Here is a 17,969-nt window from a genome sequence, read left to right on the forward strand (position 1 = left end):
GTTAAACATGGAAGTCCAGAAGCTGCTGTCAGTGATCCCTTGCTCCTTTACAGGGTGTGCTGTTGAATTTCCCATGGATAGAAATCTTTAAAAATCGCCGAACTGATTGAATCTTCCACATTATAGGAAGGATGTGATTGCACTGGAGGGAGTGCAGAGGAGATTCACCAGGATGTTGCCTGGGATGAAACATTTAAGTTATGAAGAGAGGTTGGATAGTCTTGGGTTATTTTCGTTGGAGCAGAGAAGACTGAAGAGTGACCTGATCTTGGTGCACATAATCTGCACAAGATTGTGAGGGGCATGGACAGGGTGGATAGGGTGCAGCTGTTCCCCTTAGTTGAAGGATCAGTCACGAGGGGACTCAAGTTCAAGGTGAGGGGCAGGAGGTTTAGGTGGAATGTGAGGAAAAACTTTTTACCCAGAGGGTGGTGACGGTCTGGAATGCACTGCCTGGGAGGATGGTGGAGGCGGGTTGCCTCACATCCTTTAAAAAGTACCTGGATGAGCACTTGGCATGTCATAACATTGAAGGCTATGGGCCAAGTGCTGGTAAATGAGAATAGGTAGGTAGGTTAGGTGTTTCTCACGTGTCGGTGCAGACTCGATGGGCCGAAGGGCCTCTTCTGCACTGTGTGATTCTGTGATTATGTTCTGATATCACTATCAAAACCTCCTGAAAATGTTAGGCCTTGTTAGTGAGGTGTAACTGAATTCCTAACAGTCTACAGCATCATAACCACTACTGTACAATCTCTCTGACTGTTTACACAAATATAAATATGATTTCATGTCAAGTTTTACCATTATGCTAAAAATTCCATTGGGACTCTAAATATAATACAAATGATTATTTTGTAAAGTTTGTTTGATATTTCAGCTGTTAAGGTACATGTTCTGATCTTCATTTCATTTTCTGTAAAATGTAAAGAGAGTGAAGGATAATCAGTGTATTTTACTTTTTAGTTTGCTTTCTGTGAGAATTCTTCAGTGTGGTTGGGCTGCTTAATCTGGTTGATTATATCACTGCTGCCAGGCGCCTGGAGGTTCTCTTAACTTGGTACCAGATTTAAATTAATGTTAGGAAACTGACAATCCATGCCAAAGAGATCAAAAGGCCTTTCTGGGCTGCTTTCTGCAAGGCCAGCAGGGATATACTTCATCACCTGACGGCAAAAATCCAACCAAAATTTTGTATCTGCATCAATTACAGTGGCTGGAGAATAAAACAAAGACCCTTTGCTATATATAAAAAAAAAAATTCATTGATATAGTGCCTGTTTTTTAAACTGGTAGATTTTCCTCATGTCCTAAATAGAATTCTGACTTATTGTTGTTTGATGAATCAGAAATATCTGACACTAAGGCAGGAATTTTGCAAAAGTGAAGTCCCAGTGCTGAGACTGAAAGCAGGATCAGAGTTTGTGTAGGTGGATGAAAGGACCCTGGGGGTGAATATACTGGCATCAGCCAATTAAGAGGCTGCCACCAGCACTGCTGTCCAATTAATGGTGGTGGCCTGCCTCTCAGACCTGCCGGCCTATCAGGGGGCCAGCAGCTTAACAGCCTCAGCAGCACCACTGATGGAGATGATCATTGCTGAGGCTGCAGGGAGAAGGAGAGAGCGCCTTCATGTTGAGTCACCTTCAAGTACATAATTTTCTTACTGTGCCTTGACCAGGTAGGCAGGTCCCAGCGACCAGAGAGGTGAACCCTCCAGTGGTTGCATTGGTGTTGCTGGGGCAGCCATCGCTGCTGGGGGTGCCCTCCATGGGCCATGGAGGATTCAGAAACATAGGCTGGGAGGCTGCCATCGTTCACCTGGCAGTCTCGCCATGTGGTGGCGGGCCCATCCAGACACCAATAAAATGCCGGTAGGGTGGAAAGTGGCTGTTAATTGGCAGCTCACCACCACCTTCTCAGGGGCAATTAGAGATGGGCAATAATTGCTGGCCTAGCCAGCGACACCCACATCCCAGAAATGAATGATAAAAACATAATAGATGCCAATCTTCAACCAATTCGGTGTACTTCAATTCAATCCACTCCTATTCGATTCACTCGATATGATATCAATAGCAGCTGAAGGCACTGGATACTGTAAAGGCTAGGGGCCCTGAAAATATTCCAGAAATAGTACTGGAGACTTGTGCTCCAGAGCTTGTCACACCCCTAGCCAAGCTGTTCCAGTACAGCTACAACACTGGCATTTATCCAGCTACGTGGAAAATTGCCCAGGTATGTCCTGTACACAAAAAAAAGCAGGACAAATCCAACCTGCCAATTACTGCCCCATCAGTCTACTCTCCACCATTAGTAAAGCTATGGAGGGGGTTATCAACAGTACTATCAAGTGGCACTTGCTTTGCAACCCAGTTTGGGTTCTGCCGGGGCCACTCAGCTCCTGACCTCATTACAGCCTTGGTTCAAACATGGACAAAAGAGCTGAACGCAAAAGGTGAGGTGAGAGTGACTGGCCTTGACATCAAGGCAGCATTTGACCGAGTGTGGCATCAAGGAGCCCGAGCAAAACTGGAGTCAATGGGGATCGGGGGAAAACTTTCCACTGGTTGGAGTCATACCTAACACAAAGGAAGGTAATTGTGGTGGTTGGAGGTCAGTCATCTCAACTCCAGGGCATCATTGTAGGAGTTCCTCAGGGTAGTGTCCTCAGCCCAACCATCTTCAGCTGCTCCATCAATGACCTTCCTTCCATTATAAGGTCAGAAGTGGGGATATTCACTGATGATTGCACAATGTTCAGCACCATTCATGACTCCTCAGATACTGAAGCAGTCCATGTCCAAAAGTAGCAAGACCTGGACAATATCCAGGCTTGGGCTGACAAGTGGCAAGTGACATTCACGCCACACAAGTGTCAGACAATGGCCATCTCCAACAAGAGAGAATCCAACCATTGCACCTTGATGTTCAATGGCATTACCATCACTGGATCTCCAACTATCAACATGCTGGGGGTTAACATTGACCAGAAATTGAACTGGAATACCCACATAAATACTGTGGCTACAAGAGCAGGTTGGAGGCTAGGAATCGTGTGATGAGTAACTCATCTCCTGACTCCCCAAGCCTGCCACCATCTACAAGGCACAAGTCAGGAGTATGATGGAATACTCCCCACTTGCCTGGATGAGTGCCACAACAGTCAAGAAGCTTGACACCATCCAGGACAAAGCAGACCGCTTGATTGGCACCACATCCACAAACATTCACTCCCTCCACCACCGATGCACAGTAGCAGCAGTGTGTACCATCTACAAGATCCACTGAAGAAATTCACCAAGGATCCTTCAACAGCACCTTCCAAACGCATGACCACTACCATCCAGAAGGACAATGGCAGCAGATAGATGGGAACACCACCATCTGGAAGTTCCCCTCCAAGTCATTCACCATCCTGACTTGGAAATATATCGCCATTCCTTCACTGTCACTAGGTCAAAATCCTGGAACTCTCTCCCTAACAGCACTGTGGGTGTACCTACACCACATGGACTGCAGCAGTTCAAGGAGGCAGCTCACCACCACCTTCTCAAGGGCAACTAGGGATGGGCAATAAATGCTGGCCCAGCCAGTGAATTCCATATCCCGTGAATAAATAAGAAAAAAATTAAAATAGAATTAATTCGCCACATGCCTCCCGATGGCATGCAGCTGCACTGCTGCCATTCCACTTCTGGGAATACGCCATGGTGATGTGAAAACATTGGGTTTTCCTCCTGACACCGTCTGCTTCCATTTTACGAGCCCCCTTGACTCCTTGTCCATCTCTATAGGGCTGGTAAAATTTAGCCCCAAGGCATTCATGTCACACTTTTCCAGAATAAGATTAAAAACAGAATGTGATGCCTAAAGTATGGACGGAAGCTGTGCACTATCATACTGTTTCACTACATTAATTAAGAGATAGATGGCTGACTGATTGCATAGGTAACCATTAGTTCCATTTGAGCTTGAACTTGCAAGACCTGATGGCTTTGATCATTATCATCAATATTCTGTGGAATAGTTGAATATCTTTGATGTCCCACATGAATGGTAAAACCAAATAACATTTTATACATTTCAATCGATATATTAATAATGACTTTTTAAAGATTTTTCTGATTGAATTCTGACTTTCCTTGATAAACATTTGCATTAGTGTCAGAACTGGATTTTTAACTGAACACAAAATATATAATTTGAAAATAAATCACCTTTTTGTAATAAAATGAATCTGCACTACTTAAGAGCGCCAGAATAGGCTTAATTATTTTGATCATAAGAAAATATTTATAGCTTTGGCATAACATTTATAAATACTGAAATTTTATTTACTTTAAATTAAGAAGGCAAATGATATTTTGGCCTTCATTGTGAGTGGACTCGAGTACAGGAGCAAGGATGTCTTACTGTAGCTGTACAGGGTCTTGGTGAGACCACACCTGGAGTATTGTGTGCAGTTTTGATCCCCTTACCTAAGAATGCATATACTTGCCATAGAGCAAGTGCAGCGAAGGTTCACCAGACTGATTCCTGGGATGGCAGGATTGTTGCATGAGGACAGATTGGGCCAACTAGGCCTGTATCCACTGGAGTTTAGAAGAATGAGAGGGGACCTCATTGAAACATATAAAATCCTGACAGGGATGGACAGACTGGATGCAGGGATGATATTTCCTCTGTCTGGGGTATCTAGAACAAGGGGTCACAGTCTAAGGATGTGGGGTAGGCCATTTAGCACTGAGATGATGAGGAACTCAGAGGGCGGTGAACCTGTGGAATTATCTACTACAGAAGGCTGTAGAGGCCAAGTTACTGAATATATGTAAGAAGGAAATAGATTTATGGACTCTAAGGCATCAAGGGGTATGGGGAGAGAGTGGGAATATGGTATTGAGATAGCGGATCATTCATGATCGTATTGAATGGCGGAGCAGCCTCGAAGGACCAAATGACCTACTCCTGCTGCTATTTTCTATGTTTCTATGCTAATCTTTCAACACTTACACATATTTCCAACAATAAATGTTTAGATTTACAATCACCAAGTAATCATGTGAGATTTGTAATCCACCTCAGCCAGACATAGCATATTCTTTATGTGAAAAAGATCACATCACAGTAGATAACACTGCTTTCCTACACCAGATTAGAGCAATTATACTAATTCAAGCACCCTCACATTTTAAATAATACTACGCAAAAGATGGTGTTAACACTCAAAAGTAATCAATAAGGTGAAAATCAAAATATTCTATTGACAACCTCAAACTCACTGCACATTTTTCATAGCAACCACATAATGGCTAGCAAACATCCATTGTGTTTATGTATGTCTGCTATTCTGATCAACACTCCATTCTCTTTACAATGTCTAATATGTTTTTACTATTCTGCCCATGTTCATCCTGTCTATTACAATTAACTATCAAACTTGCAGTGTGCCAGATACAGGCTCATGTGTGACATAAGTCAAGAATTACTAGATGGGATCATATTTTTTTTGTTAATTATCTGCACTCATTAGTCTAGTAATAAATAGGGCGTACAAAAATATTTCATTCATTTCTTTGAAGAACTGTCAGAAAAAATACATTATTCAAAGCTTACTGCTCACTTTCATTATTATGCAAATTTGGTTGAAAGCTGTAGATTAGAACCATAAACAATGCCCATTGAATAATGTTTAAAGGGACTCTACCATTATGAAAAGTGTAAATGAAGTTTGCTAAACACAGAACATATTAATGTAACACATCTGAATACCTGAATCCACCAATATTCTCTCCACCCTCCTGAAGCATTGCCTGCGTCCTGATTATTCCCATATTATTCATTGTGAGCTTTGAAAGCAAGTGTTGCCAGGCTATTCATCTGTAAGAACAGCACATTTAAGCCCATCCTCACCCAATGTCCATACGGGTACATTTCCATGGAAATCGCTCTCTAGCATGCGAGCACTGAGGCTAATTGCAGCAGCCTTATCGCCAGCCTGCCTAAGATCAGCCAACTCATGACAGAGTAGGAACTGAATTTGGTATTTCCCTGATCTTAAAGCCAAATAACTCACTGAATAAACACACTGAGCCATCGGTGATTATTCTGACAAAAACAAACTCTTTTGTTCTTCTTCCTTTGTAAATAAAATAAGCTTGTCAAACACAAATTGAATGAAATCATAGGGTTTTCTCATATGAAACAGGTCAGCTGTTGGATCCTCATATTATTGGATGCAGAGGCCTACGAAGTGTCCAATGGGCTCTCGGCCACTAAATCCGGCTGGTCGGCATATGCGGCATTGGGATTTGCATTTCAAGGAGTTCAGCACAATTTGTGACTCCTCAGGTACTGAAACAATCTGTGTACATATGCAGCAAGGCCTAGACAACATTCAGGTTTGGGCTGATAAGTGACAAGTAACATTTGTGCCACACAAATGCCAGGCAATTACCATCTCCAACAAGAAAGAATCTAACCATCTCCTCATGACATTCAATTGTATTATCACTGAAACCCCAGTATCAACATCCTGGGGTTACCATTGGCCAGAAACTGAATGGACCAGCCATATAAATACTGTGGCTACAAGACCAAGTCATAGGCTGGGAACTCTGTGTGAGTAGCTCACCTCCTGACTACCCAGGCACAAGTCTTGAGTGCGATAGAATACTCTACACTTGCCTGGATGAGTGCAGCTCCAAAAGCACTCAAGAAGCCGCAGACTATCCAAAATAAAGCAGGCCACTTGATTGACACTCCATCCATCACCTTAAAAATTAATTCCCTCCACCAATGATGCACAGTGCAACAGTATGTACCATCTACAAGATGCACTGCAACAACTCACCAAGGCTTCTTTGACAGCATCTCCAAACCCATGACTTCTACCACCTAGAAGGACAAGGGCAGCAGATGCATGGGAACACCGCCACCTGAAAGATTTCCTCCAAGCCACACACCATCCTGCCTTGGAACTATATTCCTTCATTGTCACTGTGTCAAAATTCTGAAACTCCTTTCCTAACAGCACTGTGGGCGTACCTACACCACATTGACTGCATTTATCAGTTCAAGAAGGTGGCTCACTATCACCTTCTCAAGAGAAACTAGGGTGGGCAATAAATGTTAGCCTAGCCAGTAAAGCACACATCCCATGAAAGAATAAACTTACAAAAAAAACATTAGGGCTGCAAAAATTATTCAAATCTAGGAGGCCTCCCTATAAAAGGTCAGCAACACCCAAGTACTAAAGTGGAGGCTCTGAGTGACACCTTGGAACATTGTCACCTAGCTTACTTCCTCATTTGTATTCCTTTCTCGAAAGGCCAAAGTGCTCTGACCGGGTCATCTCCTGTCCCCCGCAGCTTCAAAAATTGTATTTCACCACCAACTCTTCAGCAGTTATCAATGTCTGCCCTGACTTCCCCAGCATTCCCAATGCATTATGTGCAGTATCTAAATTAGCCCTCAACTTTTTGGAAATGTTTGAACTGTGGTATTTCACCTCCTCAGAAAACTGCTCCATGGATTAACTACTTACCTGTATTTTTGTCCTGTTGTACTTGTATACAGAGTCAGCTGTTGGTCATTGGTAGCAACCAATGTTGAGTCAGTGGGTTCAAGACACTCCAGAGACTTGAGAACAAAACCTTGGTTGACTCTTCACAATAGCAATGAGGGAATTCTGCATTGTTGAAGGTGTCATCTTTCCAAATGAGACTAATCCAAGGGCATTTTTCTGCCCTTTCAGGCAAAAGTGAAAGATCTCAAGGCCCTATTTTGAAGAAGAGCAGGAGAGTTCACCCCAATGTGCTGGCCAATATTTATCACTTAACCAAGATTATAAAATACATTTTATTTGGAAATTATCACATTGCTGTGCACAAACTGGCTGTTGTTTTATGCACGTTACAATAGTGACTAGCCTTCAAATGTTCCTCAAGGCTGTAAAGCACTTTGAGTTTGTGAAAGGCCCACACAGTTGTCTCCATGTGTTTATGAAAAATGAGCACTATTATTTTTGAAACAAGATGGACAATGGACAATCTGCAATATAACAAGATGGAGTCAAGGGGTCAGGTGACCTTTCCTCCTTGTTTGTCAATATAAATGAAACTGCCCAAGGCTGGAGGTTAGCCTGCCTATCTGGTCACAAAATTAAAATATAAACAACCTTTTGGAACATTCCATTGAAAAGACATTAAAAATGCCACAGATATTTCTTGTGGTTTTCATAGTTCTCATTGTCCAGATACCTATAGAAGCTAATACAGAATGACTCTGTAGACTTAGTGGCTGCATAATGAAATTTCATAGAATGGATGTGAAGAAAAAAATATTCCATCACAAGGAGATGCAAATGGCTGAGATTCAAACCCCATTGTATGTCACTGTTCATGTTGTCAGGCACCATTTGTGTGGACAATGAGAACACCAGTACTATGGTAATCTGATGGAAACCAGCTTGTGATAGGAAACATTTATTGACACATATTTTTGGACAGGATCCTCAGTTGTCAGTTAGCCTGACAGACAAGACAACCACGGAGAGAAGAGATCCTGCCCAGCAAAGGAAGAACCCGGCCTAGAGTCCACTAACAAACAGAGAAGTGGGGCTAGCCATTTACCTACCGATTTGAAGAACCAAGCCAGATCTTCACTAAAGGGGCTTGACTGCACCTGAACTGGAGCAAAGCCAGAAATCTGCTGTTGCAAGGAGTAAGCCACTCTGAATTCATTGCCAGAAACTTCCAACCTCCATTTCCTCCGTGAATTAAAAAAGAATCATCAGGCTACCACATTTCCAGCTTCCAGCTCGAAAAACTCAGGAGTAATAGTGACTTTTTTTTGGATTTTTAAAAAAACCTAAGTGCATGCCAACTCCTTTGTCATCTCCTCTTCCTGTATGTGTGTGCCTTGTGCACGTGAGTGAGTGGGTGCTGTTGGGATTACATACGGGTATTGGGAAATGAACATTTATTCTTCATTTTTAAACTTACAAGAAAACCACAGTACTCAAGGGGTTAAAACACTTCTTTAAAATGCATCTTGTTGCAGTCAATCGTGAGGTAGAAAAAGGGAGAACTATTCTATCATCTCTCCCCTGTCCATAACAAAGGTGCTGTACCAATGTGTTTCTTTTCTTTCTTTTATGAATTATATGTAAAATTATACCTACAGTTGAGGAGAATATAAATTGCCAATTAAGTTACAAAACTCCTACTTTGCCTGAAATAAAACTGAAATCAGGCAATTAGAAAATTGCAACCTACTGACTGATATATTTTGAAACAAATTTTACCATAATAAGAATGTCAAAATAAATTGTTAAGCATGTCAACACAGCAAGACACCATCCTGCCTTGGAACTATATTGCCATTCCTTCACTGTTACTGGATCAAAATCTTGGAACTCCCTTCCTAACAGTACTGTGGGTGTACCTAAACCAGATTGACTGCAGCGGTTCAAGAAGGTGGCTCACCACCACTTTCTCAAGGGCAATTAGGGATGGACAATAAATGTTGGACGAACCAGCGATGTCGACATCCTGTGAAAGAATCAATTTAAAAAAAGCTAAAGTTGTACAATCATACTTATCAAATTGTTTCTTTAACATACTTATTTTGTTGTATGCATATAATAACAAAATGTTAAGCAACATACTACAGATACAAATGTTGATACCACGCTACAGATACCAAAGGTTAATGTTGGCTTACAGTTCACAATACTGGATTGTCCCTTGCCTAGTCAATGAGCAACCTGACAGAATAATATGCCCCATTTGTCAATTCACAATGCATTCATAAAACTCAAGCATAAAGCTGGTCAAACTCACCCGATCTGAACAGGAACCCACAGAAGTATTTATCAACAATATAAAATTGACAATGGCGGAAGGACTTACACGGAAAAAAAAAGTCAAATATAAAGGCACAACTTCAATTGTAAAATTGGATTATAGTAGTCAACCTCTTGGGGTATTGTGCAGGAGCAACCAAAGTCAAGTGTCGTCATTAGCTGAAACAGGGTTCGGAGGCAGCAAATCGTTATATTTGGGCACATTAATGTAAATAAGGTCACATTTAAATATTATATATTTGTCCTTTGTTTCATGTATATTTCCCAATATCATGTAAACTTTGCATCTTTCCATCGCTCATTTCCCTTTCTACCACACCCTCATTTCTGTCACTATCCCATTGTCTTGATGATAGCTGGTTGTTTGTGTGGACTTAAGGTACTATACGTATTTGGATAAGATACTGTAAGATACAGTCTGTACTACAATAGGGGTCACTTGACCTGGGGGTTGAAGGTCAGATAGTACATGTTAGGAATTTGGCCAGCATGGCAGATTAAATGACATTGTTCCTGCAGTTAAATCTGTGACTTCAAGGGCAGGATTTCCCGATCGGCATGTGGGGGATGGGACCCGCACGTCAACGCACAAAATGATGTGGGATGACGTTGGGTGGGACTCTCGATGTCACCCCGCGTCATTTCAATTTTCAGGTCGGTGGGGGCTCAGCCAAATCAGCTGTGCACCCGCCGACCTGTCAACGGCCAATTGAGGCCATTAAAAAAGTAATTGCAGTAGTTAAAGGACCTGTCCATCCAATCTTAAGGTTGGCGGGCAGGCCGGGAGCCCTGGCAGGCTTCAGAGAAAGCATGAAACCTCATCCACGGGCAGGATGAGGTTTCATGTAGGTTTTTTAAAATTTAATAAAAGTTTAACTAAAAGTGACGAACATGTCCCAACTCATGTGACAGTGTCACATGAGGGGACATGTCAGGGAAATTTTATTCTTCTATTTTTAACATTTTTTAATTTACAGCCAATCTCCCTGAGGCAGCACGTAAAATGGCGGCGTGCCCCCAATCGGGGGCGTCACTCGGAGGCGCGCCTGCACACGCCCGCTCCTGAACTTACCCCCCAACGGGTGGAAAATTCTGCCCCAAGTTTTGCTCTTTCGGCCTGAGATGTGACACCCATGTCTTCCTATTTAAATCACCAGCTAAACTCTTTTATCCTGCTCTCCCCCTCCACTGTCAGCCCTAACACTGCCTCATTTTCTCAAGGGTAGATAGCAAGAAGTCAGGGACTCCTTCATGATCAAATAATTTCTCCCCACCTCTCCCATCCTGGGTTTCAAAATTCAACTGGGGAAGGAAAGAAATTGCTGGTCTACCTTTCTTACTATCCCTTTCTCTATGCATCTCTGGTTCATAGCTGTTAGAAATTAGAAGTTTAGTCTCACAGGCATAAGCCATTAACATTGATCTATTCTAAATGTCAATAATCGGTTATGACAAAAACAGTTTCAAAATTGGTATTACAAATGAAAATTTAAATGGCATTACACCCTTTCTATTACACAGCTTTGCCCCAGTCCCACACTCATTTTTTTCAAAATATAAGTTTGTGGAACACAGAACAAAGGTGTATATCAGACAGTTGTATAATTGGAAGTGTTTTTTCATCTCTCAGTAAAGACTTTGAAAGTATTTCCTCTTTTTTTTCTTCAAATAATGTTGAAAACCTTTTGAGCATAAACTCCAGAAGCAGGAGGAAAACAATTCCTTGGTATTCCTCCCTATGGGGAGGAGGTGGCATAGTGCCATTGTTACTGGGCTAGTATTCCAGAGACCCAGGGTAATCCCTCTGGGGACCCGAGCGTGAATCCCACCATGGCAGATGGTGAAATTTGAATTCAATAAAAATCGGGAATTAAAAGTCTGATGGCCACTAAACCATTGCTGATTCTTGTAAGAAAACCCATCTGGTTCACTAATGTCTGGAAATCTGCAGTCTTTACCTGGTCTGACCTACATGTGACTCCAGACCCACAGCAATGTGGTCGACTCTTAAATACCCTCTGAAAAAGGGCAATTAGGGGTGGGCAATAAATACTGGCCTAGCCACCAATGCCCACATCCCATGAACAAATAAAAAAGAGCTGACTGAACCATAATGAGGCACCCTGAGAATTTAATTAGACTGCTCATGTTCAGCGTGTCTGGTCCAAATTTAACTCACAGCATCACAGTACTGGGCAACAATATCATTTTCAAGCCCACATTTTTTGAAAAGATTAAGATCTTGAAGTAGCAACTTTAGTTAAGGCTTTGAAAGGCCTCAGGGGGCCTCACAACTAAACAAATGATTTTTGAAGTGTAAATAGTAGTTACCAAAGAATCACAACAGTGAAACTGTGCATGGCAATGAGATTGTGACAAGATAAAGTTGTATGAGTGATGTTGGCTGAGGGATAAATACTGATCAGAACACAGGGAGGACTCCCCAGCTCCTCACCAGAAAGATGCATGGGATCTTATACATCCTCTTCACATGCAGACAGCTGCAGATTAATGTCTTGTCCTGCAGATGGCATCTCCAACACCGCAGCCATCCCCCAGTACTGCACTGCAGTATCAACCTAAATAATTTGCTCAAGCCAGCTCTTTGAAAGAGCTATCCTATTAGACCCACCCACCAACCCTACTTGCCCCGCCCTGCTTTTTCCTATTGTCGTGCTTGAATCTGTTTCGACAAGCTTCCTAGACAGTGCATTTGAAATCATAACAAGGGACTGCATAAAAAAGTTCTTATCGCCCGCTGTCCAAAAATCTTTTCATGAATATTTCTTTTCTTTTTTTTCTAATTCCTTATTTTAGAAAAAAAAACACCTTTTGTATGTTAGAAACTTGTTTTACTGACAACAATGTTGGATGAAATAAAAAAACACAAAGCATTTTGTGGGAATTGTGGGAACCCACTGGCAAGGTTATGTTAGTCAGAGTGACAAGTTCAAAAGGTTTTCTATTATAAATGTAGAAACAGAAATTCATCAGGGAAACGTTGACAGAAAAAGCGTGGCAAAATGTGACATCAGGACATCAAATGACAGACCGAAAGTGTGCATAAGATTTTTATACAGATAAGTCATAGAAAGTTCTAGAAAAATAAGACTTGAATTTATTTAGTGCCTACTCAGATCTCTTAGAAGCATTCCTTAGAGGTTTACACACAAGTTATACTGATATATACAGTGGCTATTTATAGGGGACAATTGGAACAATTGGCTGAGTATGGGTTGCCAAATTGCTGAACCTTATCTTAGTGAGTTCAATCCTTGTAGGTGAACACCTTTGAACACCAGTGGCTGTGATATAGCTTTTATAATTCTTCAACATTTGTTGATTCCCAGTCCCAGAGGCCTGAATCTTCTATTCTGTGAAAACTCTCCCCACTGTTTTACCTCCAAAATAAAAGTTATATTTGGACCCAAGTGCAACAACAACAAAGATTGTCACACAAATGCTGATGTCAATAAATGCCATGCAGAATTGACCTTACGCGCCTGCAGGACTCAACTAGTGTGCTAATCATGATGAGAGCCAATATGCTGGTCCTGATGAGGGTGAACATAGCTGTCAGGGGCATTGGCCCGTGGTAGGTCTGAGGAGTGGGGGAGAGGGAGGAAATCGGCAACAGGATGAGGGCCAGCAATGGACAGCTGTAGTTCCTGAGAGGCAGGAAGAGCACCGCTGTTCCACATTCAGATGAGTACAAAAGAAAATATCTTATCTTTCCTATTTGGCAGCAGCTTATAGCTTTAAGGACAATTGGATTGGTTGCTTCAATGCCCGAGTTGCGTGATTTGGAGAGATTCAATTCAACCTAAGCAACAGACCTAAAACGCATTTCAGCAAGGTGCTCGAGATGACAAAGTGATCCCTTACTAATATGGTGATCAACACCTATTATTGTTCTGGTAAGCTACATGCAACTTTGAAGTACTATGTTTGTGTGTATACATCTTCAAGAATACATCTGATACATTAATAATATTTATATTTTCATAGCAGCAACATTGCTGTAAAATTCTTGCTCTCAATCAGCCAGTTCACCTATCAGAATATATGGGAACTGGAAGTAGGCTTTCTTCTTGGCTTTTGTGCATTATAAAGTAGTTGTGAGATTAAAGACTGTAACCAAAATTTATGATGTGTAAACAAAATTAAACATTTTGCAGAAAATGGGTGGCAAGGATTCAACTGGAAGTATTAAAATTAACAACATATAAACATTTCAGTAATGGCAAAAAAACTATAGAAAATATTCAAAACATCTTGAATATCTTACAGTTCAGTGTTGCCAAGCAACACATTGTTAGTCTCTAAAACACTGCAAATTCGAAAGCACTTGGTAAATATTAGTAAACACTGGAGTGTATTGCAACACCAAAAGTCATGAAAATTAAACAGTATTTTGTAAAACAAGCTTATATAAAAGATGTAGGAGGTAAATTGCATTAACGAAAAAATAAAATTACATTATATCCAATGAAATGATTCAACATCAGGGTGTAAACGATTCTGTGTTATGCTAGTGAGAAGCTAAAGCAAAGCATAGTCATTGCATTGTCATTTCTGAACAATGGTTGTGCATTCACTGATGATGAATGAGGTATACGTGTGTACAAAACAAATTGTTACAACTCATACAGATGACAGCATAAGTGAACATGCTGAACAAAGATTTTTCAAGATGACATCATGACTAAACATGCTAAACAAAGAATTATCAAGATTAATACATTCTGACCTCAAGTCCAGATACATATATTATCTATTTACATTCTCTTCCCAATGGCCCAGTGAAAGCAAAATTGCACTGCCCACTATCACTCTTAAAACTCATCAAAGGAAAGCTTGCTCTCTCTAAGACTCTTGTTGGCCATTTTGAAATGTTGTAATTCTAGTAACAAGCAACTCGATCCATTTTCACTTGCTTACAAAATAAAAGGTGAGGTAGCTGAGAAAGGAAAACAAAGGGCAGTTGGAGAAAATGAGGAAGTTGGCTAACATAGGTGAAGTGCTGCTCACTCAGACATCAGCAAATAAAAACAGAACGCTCATGTTCAAAAATAAATTACCATAGGCAAAAGCATTGAACCCCCTCCTCTTCCTGATTCTCATGGATGTTCGAATGAACAAGTGAGATTGGCAGTGTCATGGTCATTGATGGTTGTAGATGACACCATGTTATTAGGTGGCTGTGGTGGGAACATAACCAAATACCTGGAGAGCTGGAAGATCCCTGTATGAATATCAGTAGACCAAAGATCCAATTTATGGACTGTTAGTTTGAGCCTAGCGAAGAAGATCAGAGTGAAGGTGTGAAGATTATGGGTGAAGACTTGGAGAAAGTGTATAGTTTCAAGTACCTGGTTTCAGTGATGGCAGAAGATGGAAGTACTGAAATGGAAATTAAGCAACGGATTAGTTTTGGTTGAAGTAACTGGAAGAAGTGCAGTAGAGTGCTAGCTGATAGTGAAGTATTGTTAAACTGAAAGGAAGAATCTACGAGATAGTTGTGAGACTAGCCTTGTTATACAGTGCAGAAACTTGGGTGTTTCAAGAAGAGAGGAACAACAGTTGGATACTAATGAAATGTGGATGCTGAGGTGGATGTGTGGAGTAATGAGAAAGGACAAAATCAGGAACCAGTACATCAGGGGGTCAGTGAAGATTGTGGGGGCATCGAAGAAAGTGGTGGAGAAGGGATTGAAATGGTATGGTCATCGATTGCGGTAAGACAGAGAAAATGAGGTGAGGTACGTGATGGAGATAGGACTACTAGAAGAAGAGAAAGGCCTAAGACCAGATGGAAAGATGCGGTGGTGAGAGACTTAAATGCAATGAGATTGGAAGAGGAATGGGTGACTGACAAGAGGAGATGGAGAAGGGTAATCCACCAGCATTGCGATGACCCCAAGTAGAATGGGAGAAGCTAAAAGAAGAAGATAGGCAAAATTATCTCTTATATTCTACTGCAAAAATAGCCATTTTCAAATGGACAATTTCAAAATATAATCAAATAAAGCTTTATAAATTTGCCAGAAAATAAAAACAGTTCAGTTTTTCTGCTAACCAGTAGGTGAAAGTTCCTTAATTGGTTGTTAGAAATGTACAAACCATTGCAAACCAACATGCCAAGGAAACTACTTGCTCTCAGGCCATTACTGGGAAATGTACTGAAGAGCCAAAGGGTGATTCATTTTCTAAATTCTCCCAAGGGAGAAGCTAGTGTCAGGTACAGCTAACTTTCTGCTAACATCTCATGCAGAGCAACAGAATCATTGTGGTATAAGAATTAACCCCTGATCACAAATCTCTGGTGCAGATTTGAACTATTGGATAGCCAACTGGTGGAGCGTGTCAGCACATTGCACTACAGATGACAAACAAGCAACCTGATGCAACTTGCGGCTCCAGGCTTTGCAATACTTGGCCAGGAAAAAAAAGTAGGGCTAGAAGGGAAAAGAACTGTGATTGCAGGGTTGGGAGTGGTGGGGGATGGTGGTGGAAAGAGGTGGTAACAAAGTCTGAGGTGACTGCAACCTTCAATATTCCTGCAGAACTCAGAGGAGCACTGCCGTCCCAGGTGATTGAACAATAATTTTAGCACAGCAGATTATCCACTGGCAGAATGGCATCGGGTCCTAAGTACGTCTTAGATCCTGATTTAGATAGATTAATGAGATTCCCTTCCAATTCATGTGTGCACTCCAGCCCTCCAACAGAAAGTCTGGGAAAAATGATGGCAAATCTGCCACTTCCATTTTCACTCTGTTACTGCTCCCTTTCCATCAGGTGGAAGGAAGCAAAATGTTCCCTAGGTGTTAACATAATATGTGGCGCTACACTTCACATATAGTGCAATTTTCCATTCAATTTGTAATTGTAAAACTAAGTTTGCTCCAAGTAGGTTAAAATTCCACGCTTTTCATGACAGTGTTTTATCAGAATGACAATCCCAGTTTGATGCAAATTAATTATTGGTATTTTGGATTTCCAGCATCCGCAGTTTTTTGCTTTGAATTATTGGTATATCCTTTCTCATCATGTTGCTCAGCTTACTGCAACACTTTTATGTCTTTATTTGTAGTATTATGAGGAGAATCAGAGGCATTGGGGGAGATGCCGTATAAGAGGTTAATTCTAACTGCTAATGAGACAGTATACTTCATCACAGGAAGCGATACAATGTCTCATGATCCTGCTGTCTCTTATAGATGTCATGGCTAGATGAAGCCACTGTAAGATGCTTCTTAATAAAGTTAACACATTTCTTATCTCAGTAGAACTTTAAAATATTCTGTGTTAGCAAAATGAGGCCAAGAATATTATATTATTCACAGTATGTCAACTTAGATTGTGCAACATCTACATGATGTCAGAAATTGTGATCATCAGATTAAGTCTCTAATGAATTGACAGTTCTATAATTGACTCTGGAAGCTGCACAAAATATTATTTGCCATGTTCTAAGTGAATTTCAGGCAGGATCCTCTAACAATTATGAAAGATAAATTAAAGTGATAAACTTTAATACAAATTCTAAGAGCATGGTGTACATTATAAAAAGGGGCACACTTGCCTGAAGTGTAATATATAGCAATTGATCACAACACTATGATCATTAGGCACCTAAAAATTAACATGAGCAGTAACTATTTCTTATTTTAAAAAGTAGGCTTATTTGTACCATCTGGTTTATTAATTTTGGAGCCTAAGCAACAAGTTAAACCAGTACCTTGCCTCTTCATCACCTCACAAAATATTGTGATTTCAATGCCAGTCTCGAAAGATTAAGTGATGGTGGATTAGTGACTCTTTTGAAGCCTTGATAACTTGACTGAATTTTATTATGTCAGGAGATTTCATGTATGAGTGGTTTGTGCCAGAAAAAGACTTTCGAGATTCAGTTGTGCATTGACTTCAATTTTCAGCTTTATAAGCATTGAAGAGGTCTACATGGTTCCAAATGCTAATATCCATTTGATTGCACAGGCCTATGACATGCCTTGTATCAAATTAGAACATTGTACCCTAAAGGGTTTTACGCAGTATTACTAGACGTATTAGCACAGTCTTAGAGAGCAACAAATAT

At 40.9% G+C, this 17,969-nt stretch overlaps 1 protein-coding gene across 1 annotated transcript in view; it reads right to left on the reverse strand.

Moving 5' to 3' along the window:
* LOC144686788 (low-density lipoprotein receptor-related protein 1-like) overlaps positions 1-17,969 on the reverse strand; it is a 1,926,687-nt gene that overhangs the window by 1,664,208 nt on the left and 244,510 nt on the right. The window lies entirely within an intron of this gene.

Source organism: Cetorhinus maximus, chromosome 11 (assembly GCF_964194155.1).
Source record: "Cetorhinus maximus chromosome 11, sCetMax3.hap1.1, whole genome shotgun sequence".
NCBI classification, from domain to species: Eukaryota; Metazoa; Chordata; class Chondrichthyes; order Lamniformes; family Cetorhinidae; genus Cetorhinus; species Cetorhinus maximus.